The sequence below is a fragment of the Pristiophorus japonicus genome, chromosome 5, assembly GCF_044704955.1.
Source record: "Pristiophorus japonicus isolate sPriJap1 chromosome 5, sPriJap1.hap1, whole genome shotgun sequence".
NCBI lineage: Eukaryota > Metazoa > Chordata > Chondrichthyes > Pristiophoridae > Pristiophorus > Pristiophorus japonicus.
The window spans coordinates 181,066,143-181,083,990 of NC_091981.1; the positions used below are offsets into that span (position 1 = coordinate 181,066,143).

Below are 17,848 nucleotides of genomic sequence, written 5' to 3' on the forward strand. Positions count from 1 at the left end.
CACTTGTACTCTGACCATGCCCAGGTCTACCTTTCCATTACCTCTCTCAACCTCTCTATTACCGCTGTGCTGTCAGAATGCTTCGCCAACATCCAGTCTGGGTTCAACTGCAATTTCCTCTAATTAAACATTTAAAAGACTGAAGCGATTGTCTTCGGCCCCCGCCACAAACTTTGCACTGTTGAGTCTTGACTCAGTTACACACTCGCCTGAGTCAGAAAGTTGTGGATTCAAATCCCACACCAGGACTTGAGCACATAATCTGGACTGATGCTTTAGTGCAGTACTGAGGAAGTGCTGCACTGTTGCAGTTGCTCTCACTAGGATGAGATGTTAAATCGTAGACCCAGCTGCTATCTCAGTTGGCTGTAAAAGATTACACAGCACTATTGAAAGAAAAGGGGAGTTCTCCCGGTATTCTGACCAATATTTTTCCTTAACCAACATCATTAAAAAACAGAGTACTTGGTTATTTATTTCTTTATTGTTTGTGGTACCTTGCTGTGGGCAAATTGGCTGAATTACAAAAGTGACTCCACTTCAAAAGTACTTCATTGGCTGTAAAGTACCTTGGGACATCCGGATGTTATGAAAGGTGCTATACAAATGCAAGTTATTTCTTGCTATTCGACCCGAACTGAGGGCAGAAAAAAGAATGGGAGAGCTATAGTGGTAACGGATTCTATTGTAAGGGGAATAGATAGGCGTTTCTGCGGTCACAACCGAGACTCCAGGATGGTATGTTGCCTCCCTGGTGCAAGGGTCAAGAATGTCTCGGAGCGGCTACAGGGCATTCTGGAGGGGGAGGGTGAACAGCCAGTTGTCATGATGCATATAGGTACCAACGATATAGATAAAACATGGGGTGAGGTCCTACAAGCTATATTTAGGGAGCTAGGAGTTAAATTAAAAAGTAGGACCTCAAAGGTAGTAATTTCAGGATTGCTGCCAGTGCCATGTGCTAGTCAGAGTAGAAATATCAGGATAGCTAAGATGAATCCGTGGCTTGAGGAGTGGTGCAGGAGGGAGGGATTCAAATTCTTGGGAAATTGAAACAGTTCTGGGGGAGTTGGGACCAGTACAAATCAGACGGTCTGCACCTGGGCAGGACCGGAACCAATGTCCTAGGGGGAGTGTTTGCTAATGCTGTTGGGGAGGGGTTAAACTAATATGGCAGGGAATGGGAACCTATGCAGGGAGACAGAAGGAAGTAAAATGGGGGCAGAAGCAAAAGATAGAAAGAAGAAAAGTAAAAGTGGAGGGCAGAGAAACCCAAGACAAAGATCAAAAAGGGCCATATTATAGCAAAATTCTGAAAGGACAAAATGTGTCAAAAAGACAAGCTTGAAGGCTCTGTGCCTCAATGCGAGGAGTATTCGTAATAAGGTGGACGAATTAACTGCGCAGGCAGCTATTAACGAATATGATATAATTCGGATTACAGAGACATGGCTCCAGGGTTACCAAGGCTGGGAACTCAACATCCAGGGATATTCAACATTCAGGAAGGATAGACAGAAAGGAAAAGGAGGTGGGGTAGCGATGCTGGTTAAAGAGGAAATTAACACAATAGTAAGGAAGGACATTAGCTTGCATGATGTGGATTCTGTATGGGTAGAGTTGCGGAATACCAAAGGGCAGAAAACGCTAGTGGGAGTTGTGTACAGACCACCAAACGGTAGTAGTGAGGCTGGGGACAGCATCAAACAAGAAATTAGGGATGCGTGCAATAAAAGTACAGCAGTTATCATGGGCGACTTTAATCTACATATAGATTGGGCTAACCAAACGGGTGGCAATATGATGGAGGAGGATCTCCTGGAGTGTATTAGGGATGGTTTTCGAGACCAATATGTCGAGGAACCAACTAGAGGCTGGCCACCCGAGGCTGGGTGATGTGTAGTGAGAAAGGACTAATTAGCAATCTTGTTGTGTGAGGCCCCTTGGGGAAGAGTGACCATAATATGGTAAAATACTTTATTAAGATGGAGGGTGACACAGTTAATTCAGAGACTAGGGTCCTGAACTTAAGGAAAGGTAACTTCGATGGTATGAGACGTGAATTGGCTAGAATAGACTGGCGAATGATACTTAAAGGGTTGATGGTGGATAGGCAATGGCAGACATTTAAAGATCACATGTATGAACTTCAACAATTGTACATCCCTGTCTGGAGTAAAAATAAAATGGGGAAGGTGGCTCAACTGTGGCTAACAAGGAAAATTAGGGATAGTATTAAATCCAAGGAACAGGCATATAAATTGGCCAGAAAAACCAGCAAACCTGAAGACTGGGAGAAATTTAGAATTTAGCAGAGGACAAAAGGTTTAATTAGGAGGGGGAAAATAGAGTATGAGAGGAAGCTTGCTGGGAACATAAAAACTGACTGCAGAAGCTTCTATAGATATGTGAAGAGAAAAAGATTAGTGAAGACAAACGTAGGTCCCTTGCAGTCAGAATCAGATGAATTTATAATGGGGAACAAAGAAATGGCAGACCAACTGAACAAATACTTTGGTTCTGTCTTCACGAAGGAAGACACAAATAATTTTCCGGAAATACTAGGGGACCGAGGGTCTAGCGAGAAGGAGAAACTGAAGAAAATCCTTATTAGTCAGGAAATTGTGTTAGGGAAATTGATGGGATTGAAGGCCGATAAATCCCCGGGGCCTGATAGTCTGCATCCCAGAGTACTTAAGGAAGCGGTCCTAGAAATAGTGGATGATTAGTGATCATTTTCCAACAGTCTATCGACTCTGGATAAGTTCCTATGGACTGGAGGGTAGCTAATGTAACACCACTTTTTAAAAAAGGAGGGAGAGAGAAAACAGGGAATTATAAACCGGTTAACCTGACATCGGTCGTGGGGAAAATGTTGGAATCAATTATTAAAGATGAAATAGCAGCGCATTTGGAAAGAGGTGACAGGATCGGCGCAATTCAACATGGATTTATGAAAGGGAAATCCTGCTTGACAAATCTTCTAGAATTTTTTGAGGATGTAACTAGTAGAGTGGAAAAGGGAGAACCAGTGGATGTGGTGTATTTCAACTTTTAAAGGGCTTTTGACAAGGTCCCACACAAGAGATTAGTGTGCAAAATCAAAGCACATGGTATTGGGGGGTAATGTATTGATGTGGGTAGAGAACTGGTTGGCAGATAGGAAGCAGAGAGTCGGGATAAACGGGTCCTTTTCAGAATGGCAGGCAGTGACTAGTGGGGTGCCGCAGGATTCAGTGCTGGGACCCCAGCTATTTACAATATACATCAATGATTTAGATGAAGGAATTTAACGTAATATCTCCAAGTTTGCAGACGACACTAAGCTGGATGGCGGTGTGAGCCGTGAGGAGGATGCTAAGAGGCTGCAGGGTGACTTGGACAGGTTAGGTGAGTGGGCAAATGCATGACAGATGCAGTATAATGTGGATAAATGTGAGGTTATCCACTTTGGTGGCAAAAACAGGAAGGCAGAATATTATCTGAATGGTGACATATTAGGAAAAGGGGAGGTGCAACAAGACCTGGGTATCATGGTACATCAGTCATTGAAAGTTGGCATGCAGGTACAGCAGGCGGTGAAGAAGGCAAATGGTATGTTGGCCTTCATAGCTAGGGGATTTGAGTATAGGAGCAGGGAGGTCTTACTGTAGTTGTACAGGGTCTTAGTGAGGCCTCACCTGGAATATTGTGTTCAGTTTTGGTCTCCTAATCTGAGGAAGGATGTTCTTGCTATTGAGGGAGTGCAGCGAAGGTTCACCAGACTGATTCCCGGGCTGCCAGGACTGAGGAGAGACTGGATCGACTGGGCCTGTATTCACTGGAGTTTAGAATGATGAGAGGGGTTTTCTGGAAACATATAAAGTTCTGACGGGACTGGACAGGTTAGATGCAGGAAGAATGTTCCCGATACTGGGGAAGTCCAGAACCAGGGGACACAGTCTAAAGATAAGAGGTAAGCCATTTAGGACTGAGATGAGGAGAAAGTTCTTCACTCAGGGAGTTGTTAACCTGTGAAATTCTCTGCCGCAGAGTTGTTGATGCCAGTTTGTTGGATATATTCAAGAGGGAGTTAGATATGGCCCTTACGGCTAAAGGGATCAAGGGGTATGGAAAGAAAGCAGGAAAGGGGTACTGAGGTGAATGATCAGCCATGATCTTATTGAATGGTGGTGCAGGCTCGAAGGGCCGAATGGCCTACTCCTGCACCTATTTTCTATGTTTCATAGAACTTGACTATTCCAATGTTCTCCTGGCCAGCTTCCCAGCGCCACCCTCCACGAACTTCAGTTCATCCAAAACACTGCTGCCCATATGCTATCCGCCACCAAGTTATGCTGATCCATCACTCCTGTCCTTGCTGACCTACATTGGTTCCCACTCTCCCAATTTTAAATTGTTATCCTCATATTTAAATCACCTCATGATCTCACCCATCCCCATCTCAGTAACAACATTCAACCCTACAACAACCTCATTTTCCAATCTCTCCATTCCTTCAACTCTGGTTTCTTGTGCGTCTCCCTTTCCCTTTGCCCCTCCATTAGCAGCTAAGCCTTCAGCTGCCTATTGCCCACACTCTGGAATTCCCTCTCTAAACCTCTCTGCCTCTCCACCCTCTGCCTCCTCTTTCAAGGTCATCCTGCAAACCCACCTCTTTGATCAAGCTTTTGGGACTGTATTTTCTAAATGGTGAGAAACTAGGAGCAAAGAGATTTTGGAATCCAAAGATATAAATCAGTTAAAGCTGGGTACAAAAAGCAATCAAAAAGGCTAATGGAATGTTGGTCTTTATCTCAAGGGATCACAAAGGGGACTAAGTTATACTTCAGTTGTATAAAGCCGTAACCAGACCCCATCTGGAGCACTACGTTTAGTTTTGGGTACTGCACCTCAGGAAGGATATATTGGCCTTGGAAGGAGTGTAGCACAAATTCACCAGAATTATATTGGGGCAGTGAGGGTTAAATGATGATTGCAAAGACTTGGTTTATAGTCCTTTGAGTCTAGAAGTGAGGGGCGATCTAATTGAGGTGTTTAAAATGTTAAAGGGATTCAATAGGATAGATACAGAGAAACAATTTCCTTTCATGGGGGTATCAAGAATAACGGGGCATTTAATCTTAAAATTGGGGGCTTCATTTTCCCCAGTTATCTGCGCCATTTTTTTTGGCATGCGTCGCTTTATTGGCTTAAATTAAAAATATCCAAGTTTCCCCAAAGATTGTGCGTCAGCGTAACTCAGTGAGTTACGATTTTTTAATGTTTTTTTTGCGTAACCTGATGTCTGCGCCAGTTTTTCACATTTATGCAAGTTTGGCCAACTTACATTTCTCCTAGGACGGTGTATGTGACCACTCCCAAAAAACCTTCCGGTCACTAAGAAAAACCAGCGCACATTAAAAAAATCGGCACAGAAATACGCCATTGTTTTTAGGCAAAATTTTGGAAGGAGTCAAGAAGACAAAGGATATGCATCAAGAAGATTAATTTTTTCAAAGTCAAAAGGGAGAAAATGGAAGACTAATGCAATTCTTTAATTTTTGATTTTTGTTCAAAGTACCAAGCCACCACCAAACGTTTCCAAAACGGGCTCAAGGGTCGAAGCGTCGGCCGGCAGAATCGCTCCCTCGCCCAGACATAGGGGCTTGGCTTCAAAAGCCTGGGGCGCTGGGGGGGGGGGGAGGGGGGGATGGGGCGGGGGGCGGTGGAAGCCGAACTTAAAGGATGAGAATCCTTATACTATGCAGCAGCATCAAAAGAAGTCAGCGAGGGTGGGGAAGAGGGGGATAGTGGTTATCTGCCGAGCCCGTGTCCATGCGAGGGAGCGATTCTACTGGCTGACCCTCGAGCCCGGTGAAGAGACGTTCGGTCGGTGGTGGGGTGGTACTTCAAAAAAAATCTAAAATTAAAGAATTGCATTAGACTTCGTTGCCCCAAATGTCCTCATGTGAATGCCTAGCTTATCGTTCTAAGCAAGCCTATTGCGCATACGCAGACCTGGGTGTGGTCCATACTAGAACGTCGACCTTGCGGAGAGAGAGAACAAAGAAGCTTATCCTGCTGTTTTGAGCTTCTTGCGAAGGTACAATTAATCATGGGCGCAATGCTGACAATGCTATATCTTGTGCAAGCCTTCTGCACGATGGTGCTGCGGATGAGACGATTGATTCGACGTCATCGCATGAGGAACGTCAGAGCACGTAGGATGGCAGGAGGCCTTACCCACGTCGGGTATATCGAGACAGGCGTTCATACCTGCACCTGAGTGATGCAAACTGTGCAAGAAGACTGCGTTTCCGCAACAAAGTTGCAACCGAGATCTGTGAGTTAGGAAAAGCAGACCTGAAACCTAGAAGCTTCAGGACGACTGCTTTGTCAGTTGAAGTGAAGGTTCCAGCTGCACTTTCATTTTATGCATCTGAATCATTCCAGGGCAAGACTGGGGATGTGCACGCCATTTCTCAACATGCAACACATATCTGCATTCGGCAGGTGACTGCTGCACTATATGCCCGGAGGAATGACTGCATAAAGTTCCCCATGACTGCCCATGCAATGCGTGAAAGGGCTGTGGGCTTCTCCTGGATTGCTGGCTTCCCAAAGTTTCAGGGCTGCATTGATTGTACCCACATTGCCTTGTGAGCACCTTTGGAGGATTCCGAGATGTACAGCAACAGAAAAGGCTTCCACTCCATTAATGTGCAGCTCGTGTGCGACGACATGCATCGCATCATGTCAGTTGATGCGAGATATCCTGGGAGCACCCATAATGCATCCATCCTACGGTGAGAGCACTATAACTGCAATGTTTCAGCAGCAGCCAGAAAGGCAGAGCTGGCTGCTGGGAGACAAAGAGTACGACATCGCCACCTGGCTCATGACACCCATACGCGTAACCTGGAAACTGACAGGGAATACATGTTGCACATTGCGACGTGCAGCATGATAGAGAGGACCATTGGTATCTTAAAACAACGTTTCCGATGCCTGGACCATTCCAGAGGCTACTTGCAATATTCCCCTGAGATTGTCGATCAGTTCACTGTTGTGTGCTGCATGCTGCATAACTTAGCTATCATGAGGCAGCAGCAGCTGGTAGTTGATCACCCACCTGAGGTGAGAGTAGCTGATGATGAGGAGGAAGATGCAGATGATGAGGAGGAGGAGGAGGATGAGGAAGCCATGCAACTACCTGAACCCGGAGCATGACAACCGAGGAGGGCGGGCTGTCGTTAACCTTTAACGATTGCTCGAACTTTGCACCAGCAGCTCATCTGTGAACACTTTTTTGCCTGAAGGCTCAGCGACAACTATTCCAAATGGACCATGTTTCCTGTTTGGACTTGTTCCGTAATGTTGTGTTGTGTTAATGGAACAAATAATAGAAATGATTCTTATTTACTTCAAAAAGTTGTGTAAATAATGGAACAAATATTGGAAAATATTCAGTTATAATTTAAAATATATTTTATTCAAAAGCTTAACAAACACTTGTTTGTACTTAACTTAAATAAAAATATTATTGTATCAAACTTTAAATTTCAGTTAAGATCACTTACAAACTTATAAACGTGTAAATTTACATCACTTACAAAAAACTTTTAATTTGAGAACAGTTACAACAGTAACAAAATAACAACAACAGCACCAAAGAAAGGCTGCATCCATCTCTCCTCCATCTTATTCTAAGACCGCCCGCTGTGCTTGGTCTTGGTGACTTCAACCCCGCCCGCAGGCAGTGGAGCAGCGATTCTTGGGTTAGTACCAAGCTTATTTTTTCGAACATCTCGGGTAATGCACACTTCTTGATGGGGTCCGGGGGGGTGGGGGTGGGCAGGCGGTAATGTGGAAGGCCCGGCTTGGGCCTCTTCAGAGGCTGGTCTGGGGATTGGAGTGGGAGTGGCAGTTGATTCTGTCAATGGGCGCGGAGTCTGGATGTGTTCCCCTATTGCAGCAGCTAACTCCGACATTCTCTCCCTCATGTGCCCTGACAGTGTGTCAACTACCTGCGACATTCCCTCCCTCATGTGCACCGACATTGTATCAGCTGCCTACGACATTCCCTCCCTCATATTCCCGGACAGTATCCCCATTTCTCGTGAGAGTGTTGTCGCTTCTCCCAACAGTCCTGATACCTCATCACCCACCCCATTGATGGTGTCCAGGAGTGATCGTGTAAGGTCAATGCTCTCCGCACTCATTGCCATCATCTGAACCACATCTGTTACATCCTGCACCTCAGGAGAGCGCTGTTGAGCTCTCCTTCCCCTCCTCACCCTGGGTGTGGCTCACTGCATCCCACTGGGACCCGCAGCCTCGGACGGTGGGGCCCTGGGTGTGCCTCGCTGCACCCGACTGGAATCCCCAGCGTCATACTGTGAGAAACCATGGAATGTCCCAATACTCGGACCACTCAGGAAAGCATCCGACACTTCAATGGGCGGCACCTGCACCTCCTCCAGAGTGAGTAAAACTGTGGGCTTCATCCATCACCTTCCCCTCATCCCCATGCTCTTGGTCTGGAAGGTGGGATTGGAAGATGTTCTCCTCTTCAGGCTCGTCCACGTCTGAATCTTCTTCTGCATCGGCTTCAGCCTCGTCAGGGTTGGCCTCAAGTTCTGCAAAATATAACAGAACAGACAAATGGTTAGCAGCACAGGAGGGGGCAGCGTGGGTGGCATGAGTAGGCTCACACAGCGTAAGCAGCAGGCTCATTTTGACGGACCACGATGAATGAAAGCACATTGAATCAACCGAAGCGTAGCTGACGGAGACATCCCCATGAACTGAAGCATGGCTAGCCCGCGCAGTACTTAACATTTAGCAAAGTCAGACTGTGGAATTTGCAGGACTTACCCTCTCTCTCAAGTGTGAGCCCAGCTTGTGAAGTGGTGGTTGCTTTTCTCCAGGCAGGACCCATCAAAGCAGCAACCCTGTCTTCCAAGGGTGTCAGTGTGTGCAGATTTGCCGTGTCTCCTCCTGTTTGAGTTCTTTCCTTTTTGTTGTGTGCCACCTTCCTCTGCAACAATGAAAATATAACTTGTTAGAGAAGGTGTTTTTCTGCTGGGTGGGACATACAGATGGTCACATTTACAATTGCAATTCGAATGAATAAATGAAAATATTACTTACACTAACTGCTTGACCAAGGTCCTGCCACTTCTTTTTGCACTGGCCTCCAGACCTCGGGGTGGTCACCATTGCACAGTAATCTTCTGCAAGTGGGTTCCAACGTTTCTTCATTTCTTTTGGTGAAACTTTTAAGTGACCTCTGCTGGTGTCCAGCTCATACCAGCTGGCTTCAATTATGGTAACTAACATAGAAACATACAAAATAGGTGCAGGAGTAGGCCATTCGGCCCTTCGAGCCTGCACCACCATTCAATATGATCATTGCTGATCATGCAACTTCAGTACCCCAATCCTGCTTTCTCTCCATACCTCTTGATCCCTTTAGCCATAAGGGCCACATCTAACTCCCTTTTGAATATATCTAACGAATTGGCCTCAACAATTTTCAGTGTAGAGAATTCCACAGGCGCACAATTCTCTGAGTGAAGAAGTTTCTCCTCATCTCGATCCTAAATGGCTTACCCCTTATCCTTAGACTGTGACCCCTGGTTCTGGACTTCCCCAACATCGGGAACATTCTTCCTGCATCTAACCTGTCCAATCCCGTCAGAATTTTATATGTTTCTATGAGATCCCCTCTCATTCTTCTAAATTCCAGTGAATATAAGCCTAGTCGATCCTGTCTTTCTTCATATGTCAGTCCTGCCATCCCGGAAATCAATCTGGTGAACTTTCGTTGCACTCCATCAATAGCAAGAAGGTCCTTCCTCAGATTAGGAGACCAAAACTGTACACAATATTCAAGGTATGGCCTCACCAAGGCCCTGTACAACTGCAGTAACACTTCCCTGCCCTGTACTCAAATCATCTCGCTATGAAGGCCAACATGCCAAATGCCTTCTTCACCGCCTGCTGTACCTGCATGCCAACTTTCAATGACTGATATACCATGACATCCAAGTTTTATTGCACCTCCCCTTTTCCTAATCTGTCACCATTCAGATAATATTCTGTCTTCCTATTTTTGCCACCAAAGTGGATAACCTCACATTTATCTACATTAAATGTGTAATCTGCATCCGCCATGCATTTGCCCACTCAACCAACCTGTCCCAAGTCACTCTGCAGCTTCTCAGCGTCCTCCTCACAGCTCACACTGCCTCCCAGCTTAGTGTCATCTGCAAATTTGGAGATATTACATTCAATTCCTTCATCTAAATCATTAATGTACATTGTAAATAGCTGGGGTCCCAGCACTGAACCTTGCAGTACCCCACTAGCCACTGCCTGCCATTCTGAAAAGGACCCGTTTATTCTTATTCTTTGCTTCCTGTCTGCCAACCAGTTCGCTATCCACGTCAATACATTACCCCCAATACCATATGCTTTCATTTGCACACTAATCTCTTGTGTGGGACCTTGTCAAAAGCCTTTTGAAAGTCCAAATACACCACATCCACTGGTTCTCCCTTGTCCACTCTATTAGTTACATCCTCAAAGAATTCTAGAAGATTTGTCAAGCATGATTTCCCTTTCATAAATCCACGCTGACTTGGATCGATCCTGTCACTGCTTTCCAAATGCCCTGCTATTACATCTTTAATAACTGATTCCAACATTTTCCCCACTACCGATATCAGGCTAACCGGTCTATAATTCCCTGTTTTTGCACTCCCTGCTTTTTTTAAAAGTGGGGTTACATTAGCGACCCTCCAATCCATTGGAACTGATCCAGAGTCGATAGAATTTTTAGAAAATGATCACCAATGCATCCACTATTTCTAGGGCCACTTCCTTACGTACTCTGGGATGCAGACTATTAGGCCCTGGGCATTTATCGGCCTTCAATCCCATCAATTTTCCTAACACAATTTCCTGACGAATAAGGATTTCCTTCAGTTCCTTCTTCTCGCTAGACCCTCGGACCCCTAGTATTTCCAGAAGGTTATTTGTGTCTTCCTTAGTGAAGACAGAACCAAAATATTTGTTCAATTGGTCTGCCAGTTCTTTGTTCCCCATTGTAAATTCACCTGATTCTGACTGCAAGGGACCTACATTTGTCTTCACGAATCTTTTTCTCTTCACATATCTATAAAAGTTTTTGCAGTCTTTTTATGTTCCCTGCAAGTTTACTCTCATACTCTATTTTCCCCCTCCTAATTAAACCCTTTGTTCTCCTTTGTTTAGTTCTAAATTTCTCCCAGTCCTCAGGTTTGCTGCTTTTTCTGGCCGATTTGTATGCCTCTTCCTTGGATTTAACACTATCCCTAATTTCCCTTGTTAGTCACGATTGAGCCACCTTCCCCATTTTAGTTTTACACAGACAGGGATGTACAATTGTTGAAGTTCATCCACGTGATCTTTAAATGTCTGCCATTGCCTATCCTCCGTCAACCCTTTAAGTCTCATTTGCCAGTCTATTCTAACCAATTCACGTCTCATACCATCGAAGTTACCTTTCTTTAAGTTCAGGACCCTAGTCTCTGAATTAACTGTGTCACTCTCCATCTTAATGAAGAATTCTACCATATTATGGTCACTCTTCCCAAGGGGCCTCACACAACAAGATTGCTAATTAATCCTCTCTCATTACACAACACTCAGTCTAGGATGGCCACTTCTCTCGTTGGTTCCTCGCCATATTGGTCTAGAAAACCATCCCTTATATACTCCAGGAAATCCTCCTCCACCATAGTGCTACCAGTTTCGTTAGCCCAATCTATATGCAGATTAAAGTCACCCATGATAACTGCTGTACCTTTATTGCATGCATCCCTAATTTCCTGATTGATGCTGTCCCCTACCTCACTACTACTGTTTGGTGGTCTGTACACAACTCCCACTAGCGTTTTCTGCCCTTTGGTGTTCCGCAGCTCTACCCATACAGAATCCACATCATCCAAGCTAATGTCCTTCCTTACTATTGCGTTAATCTCTTCTTTAACGAGCAACGCTACCCCACCTCCTTTTCCTTTCTGTCTATCCTTCCTGAATATTGAATACCCCTGGATGTTGAGTTCCCAGCTTTGGTCACTCTGGAGCCATGTCTCCGCAGCTAATTCATTCACCTTATTACTAGTGCCTCCACTTCATCCTGTTAGAAATTCTTGGTCCTTGAGCTGCGTTACATATTGTATTGCAGCTCCGATTTTTCAACTGAGAATTAAAGTCCTCACACACAATTGGCTCTTTAAAAATGGCTGAATGCAGACCGGGAGCTGTACTGGGCATGCACGCAGTGACTGGGCAGTCACGTCAAACATGTCCTTTTTTTCTGTGCATGCAGCAGAAGGGGAGGCATCGTTTTTTTCGGCGCAGACATTAAGCTCTACCCTCCGAAGCTAAAGGACGGCTGCGTGGCGCCAATTTCAAAAAATAGAATTGGGAAACTTGCTAGTTACTTTTTTGGAATATTCGAGGCCAAAAAAAACGGGCGTAACTCTTGCAATATGCCAAAATTGGGAAAAATTGAGCCCTAGAGCTGGCCATTTAAGAAAAAAATCAGGATGCACTTTTTCCACAGAAATCATAGTACAAATCTGGAATTCTCTGCCCAAAAAACTTGTGAACGCTGGGTCAATTGGAGTTTTCAAGCCTGACATCGATAGATTTTTTTCGTTAGGTAAGGGTATCAAGGGATATGGAGCTGAGGCTGGTAAATGGAGTTGAGGTACAGATCAGCCTTGATCTAATTGACTGGTGGAGCATGTTCGATGGGCTGAATGCCCTAATCTTCTTCCTATGTTCCTACCTCTCCTAATATCTCCCTCTTTCGCTCAGTGTCCATTATTTTCTATTCATTAATGTGGGCGTCGCTGGCAAGGCCAACATTTATTGGCCATCCCTGATTGCCCTTCAGAAGGTGGTGGTGAGCCCGTGAGGTGAAGGTTCTCCCACAGTGTTGTTAGGGAGGGAGTTCCAGGAATTTGACCCAGCAATGATGAAGGAACGGCAATATATTTCTAAGTCAGAATGGTGTGTGACTTGGAGGGGAACTTGGAGGTGATGGTGTTCTCCTGCGCCTGTTGCCTTTGTCCTTCTAGGTGGTAGAGATCACAGGTTTGGGAAGTAGTATTGAAGACGCCTTGGCGAGTTCCTGCATCTTGTAGATAAGAATATAAGAAATAGGAGCAGGAGTAGGCCATACGGCCCCTCGAGTCTGCTCCGCCATTCAATAAGATCATGGCTGATCTTCTACCTCAACTCAACATTCCTGCACTATCCCCATATCTCTTGATTCCTTTAATATCCAAAAATCTATTGATCTCTATCTTGAATATACTCACGACTGAGCCTCCACAGCCCTCTGGGGTAGAGAATTCCAAAGATTCAACACCCTCTGAGTGAAGACGTTTCTCCTCATCTCAGTCCAAAATGGCCGACCCCTTATTCTGAGACTGTGACCCCTGTTTCTAGACTCCCCAGCCAGAGGAAACATCCTCCTGCATCTACCCTGTCAAGCCCTAAGAATTTTATATGTTTCAATGAGATCACTTCTCATTCTTCTAAACTCTAGAGAATATAGGCCTCGTCTACTCAATCTCTCCTCATAGGACAAATCCCCCCATCTCAGGAATCAGTCTGGTGAACCTTCGTTGCACACTTTCGATGGCAAGTATATCCTTTCTTAGATAAGGAGACCAAAACTGTACACAGTACTCCAGGTGCGGTCTCACCAGGGCCCTATATAATTGCAGTAAGACATCTTTACTTTTATACTCAAATCCTCTTGTAATAAAGGCCAACATACCATTTGCTTTCTTAGTTGCTTGCTGTACCTGCATGTTAACTTTCAGTGATTTGTGTATAAGGACACCCAGGCCCTCTGAACACCAACATTTCCCAATCTCTCACCATTTAAAAAATACTCTGCTGCTCAGGGATCACGTTGAATCAGCATGGAATGATCTGATTCCTTGACAGCTGCAAAAGTTTGCTTAACATGCCCAATCAGCGTAAAATCATTCTACACAGTGGGCTGGAGCCAGCAGCAAGATCGGGACCCGGCACTGATTTCACCCGCCACAGACCCGCCGATGTAGGGGAAAATGCAGCCAAGGTATTTATTTAATATCTCTGCCATTTCCTTATTGTCCATTATATTTTCTACTGTCTCTGCCTCTAATGGGCCCACGTTTACTTTCACTAATCTATTCCCATTTACATACCTATAAAAACATTTACAATCTGTTTTTTGCGAATTTACACACATATTCTTTTTTCTCTTTCCTTATCAATTTCTTGGTCCTCCTTTGCTAAATTCTAAAATCCTCCCAATCCTCAGGCTTATTACTCTTTTTGGCAACATTATATGCATCTTCCTTTGATCTAACAATATCTTCAACTTCTCCTGTTAGCCACAGTTGGATTACTTTTCCCGTGAGGTTTTTGTGCCTTAAAGGAAAGTATATTTGTTGTAAATTATGTATTAATTCTTTAAATGCTCGCCATTACTTGTCTACCATCATACTTTTTAATGTAGTTTCCCAATCTACCTTAGCCAACTCGCCCCTCATACCTACATAGTTTGCTTTGTTTAGATTTAAGACCCTAGTTTTGGATTTAACTAAATCACTTTCAATACAAAATTCTATCATATTATGGTCACTCCTCCCTAAACGCCCCTTTACTACAAGATAATTAATTATCCCTTTTTCATTGCACAATACTAGATCTAAAATTGCCTGTTCCCTCATTGGTTCCTCAACATACTGATCTAGAAAACGATCTTGCACACATTCCATGAACTCGTACTCCACACTATTACTGCAAATTTGGTTTGCCCAGTCTATATGTAGATTAAAGTCCCCCATGATTACTGTATTATCCTTGTTACATGCGCCACTAGTTTCCTGATTTATACTCTGCCCTACATTACAACTATTGTTAGGGGGCATATAAACAACTCCCACCAATGTTTTCTGCCCTTTGCTTTTTTTTTTAGCTCCATCCAAATTGATTCTATCTCTTGATTTTCCGAGCTAAGATCCTTTCTCTCTACTGTCTTAATCCCATCTTTTATTATCAAGACTCCCCACCTCCTTTTCCATTTTACCTATCTCTTGTAAAAGTTAAGTATCCTGGAATATTTAGTTCCCAACCTTGATCACTTTGCAACCATGTCTCCATAATGGCTATTAGATCAAACCTATTAATTTCTATCTGTGTTATTAATTCATCTATTTTGTTGTGAAATCTTTGCACATTCAGATATACTTATTCCCTAGATATTCGATTCGCCAGGACACTGGTTCCAGCCCAGTTTAAGTGGAGCCCATCTCAACGAAACAGCTCCCACTTTCCCCAGTACTAATGCCAGTGGCCCATGAAGCAAAATCCCTGACTTCCACACCACTCTTTCAGCCACGCATTTAACCTTCTAATATGCTTATCCCTATGCCAATTGTTGTGTGGCTCAGTAACAATGCAGAGATTATCTTTGAGGTTCTGCTTTTTAATTTGGACCCCAACACCTCAAACTCTCTCAGCAGAACCTCATTCCTAGTTCTACCTATGTCGTTGGTTCCTACAAGGGTGACAACAACTGGATCCTCCCCCTTCCCACTCCCAGGATATCCTTAACCCTGGCACCGGGCAGGCAACACAGCCTTCAGTACTCCCTGTCATGGTTGCAGATAACAGTATCTATCCCCCTGACTATACTGTTGCCTTCCCGTACCACATTCCTTTTTACTGCCCCCACTTGAATGGCCTCCTGTACCATTGTGACGTGGTCAGTTTGCCAATCCTCCCTACAGTCTTTGTCCTCATCCATACAGGCAGCAAGTACCTCATACCCGTTGGACAGGTCAAGGGCTGAGACTCCTCCATCACTATATCCTGGGTTGCCATACCTTCTTGACTCACAGTCACACCCTCCTGTCCCTGACCATTGACTAACTCTTAACTTATGGGGTTTGACTGTCTCCTGGAACAAAGTGTCCAGGTAACTCTCCCTTTCCCTGACGCATCACAATATCTGTAGCTCGGACTCCAACTCAACAACTCTGAGCTGAAGTTCCTCGAGCTGCAGGCACGTTCTGCAGATGTGGTTGCTCGGGATTTTGTTGGTCTCCATCGACTCCCACATGCTGCAGTTACGACACACCACCTGCCCTGCCATCTCTATCAACCTTATTTTATTTATATAAATAGTTACAGTTTTTATTCAAACGATTATTTTTAGTTTTAATTTGTTAATTTAGTTTAAACTATTAATTTAAGAAAGTTATAGTAGTTAACATTCTCCCAGTTGTGAATTTAATCCACTTACCTAACCTAGAGAGCAAAAGAGCTCTAATACTCACCAACTAATCAGCTATCCTGTGACATCAGTCCTTGTTTATTTTGTTTTTAAGCTGTCTCCTCCGCTGCTGCCACTCCCGCTCAGATGGGCTGAGCCATCTTCCTTTGCTTTAGGTATGACTCCAGCCAATGGAGAGTTTTCCCCCTGATTCCCATTGACTTCAATTTTACTAGGGCTTGCTGATGCCACACTCAGTCAAATGCTGCCTTCGTGTCAAGGGCAGTCACACTGACCTCACCTCTGAAATTCAGCTCTTTTGTCCATGTGTGGACCAAGGCTCGAATGAGGTCTGGAGTCGAGTGGTCCTGGCGAAACGCAAATTGAGCAGGTTATTGGTGAGTAAGTGCCACTTGATAGCACTGTCGACAACACCTTCCATCACTTTGCTCATGATTCAGATAGATAATAGGGCAGTAATTGGCTAGATTGGATTTGTTCTGCTTTTTGTGGTCAGGACATACCTGGGCAGTTTTCAACTAGATGACAGTGTTGTAGCTGTATTGGGAACAGCTTGGCTAAAGGCTAGTTCTGTAACACAAGTCTTGAGTACTACTGACAGGATGTTGTCAGGGCCCATAGCCTTTGCTGTATCCAGTGCGCCCAGCCATTTCTTGACATCGAATTGGCTGAAGACTGGTTTTTGTGATGGTAGGGACCTCATGGGAAGGCCAAGAAGGCTTGTCTACTCGACACTTCTGGCTGAAGACAGATTCAAATGCTTCAGCCTTGCATTTTGCATTGTGTGCTCGGCTCTGCCTTCATTGAGGACAGGGATATTCATGGAGCCTCCTCTTTTCGTTAGTTGTTTAATTGTCCACCACCATTCACGACTGAATGTAGCAGGACTGCAGAGCTTTGAAATGAGCCGTTGATTGTGGGATCGCTTAGCTCTGTCTAAAGCAGTGATGTGCAAAATAAAGCCAGCCAAGTCATTCTACCGGCCAGCTGGATGGGACAGAAATAGAATGCGAGCCGGAGCACGAGCTGCACATTCGTCTATCCACTTTCACTTCTCATGGGTCAGAGACAGCTCCGAACTGCAGCCAAAGAAAAAAACATAGCAATACTTCATTCAAATTAGTAATTCACAAAAGCAATTCTCCCTGGCCCAATCTTAAAAGGATCCGTTGCGCGAGTCTGAGCTCCAATGTGGATGTTCATACCCAGAATGCACTGCATTGCATTTTTGAATATGTCCTATCCATTTTAGAGTGGAATCATGGCTACTCATCTCCACAAATCCTTTACCGAAGAAAGTGACTGGCGCTGCATCTATCCTCTCCCGCAATCCAGAGTACGATGGCAGGGGAGTTCTCATGGGGCACCAATTGGGGCGGCATTAGTAACCTTTGCAGAGGGACATAAGGATGACTGAGGTGGGAAATTGATGGTGACACAGGCTCTAAAGGGGGTAGAGTTCTATTTCACAGCACTGATTTACAGAGACCAGAAGATACCACAAGTTTT

At 44.6% G+C, this 17,848-nt stretch overlaps 1 protein-coding gene across 7 annotated transcripts in view; it reads right to left on the reverse strand.

The window, feature by feature from the left end:
* mocos (molybdenum cofactor sulfurase) overlaps positions 1-17,848 on the reverse strand; it is a 464,568-nt gene that overhangs the window by 239,173 nt on the left and 207,547 nt on the right. The window lies entirely within an intron of this gene.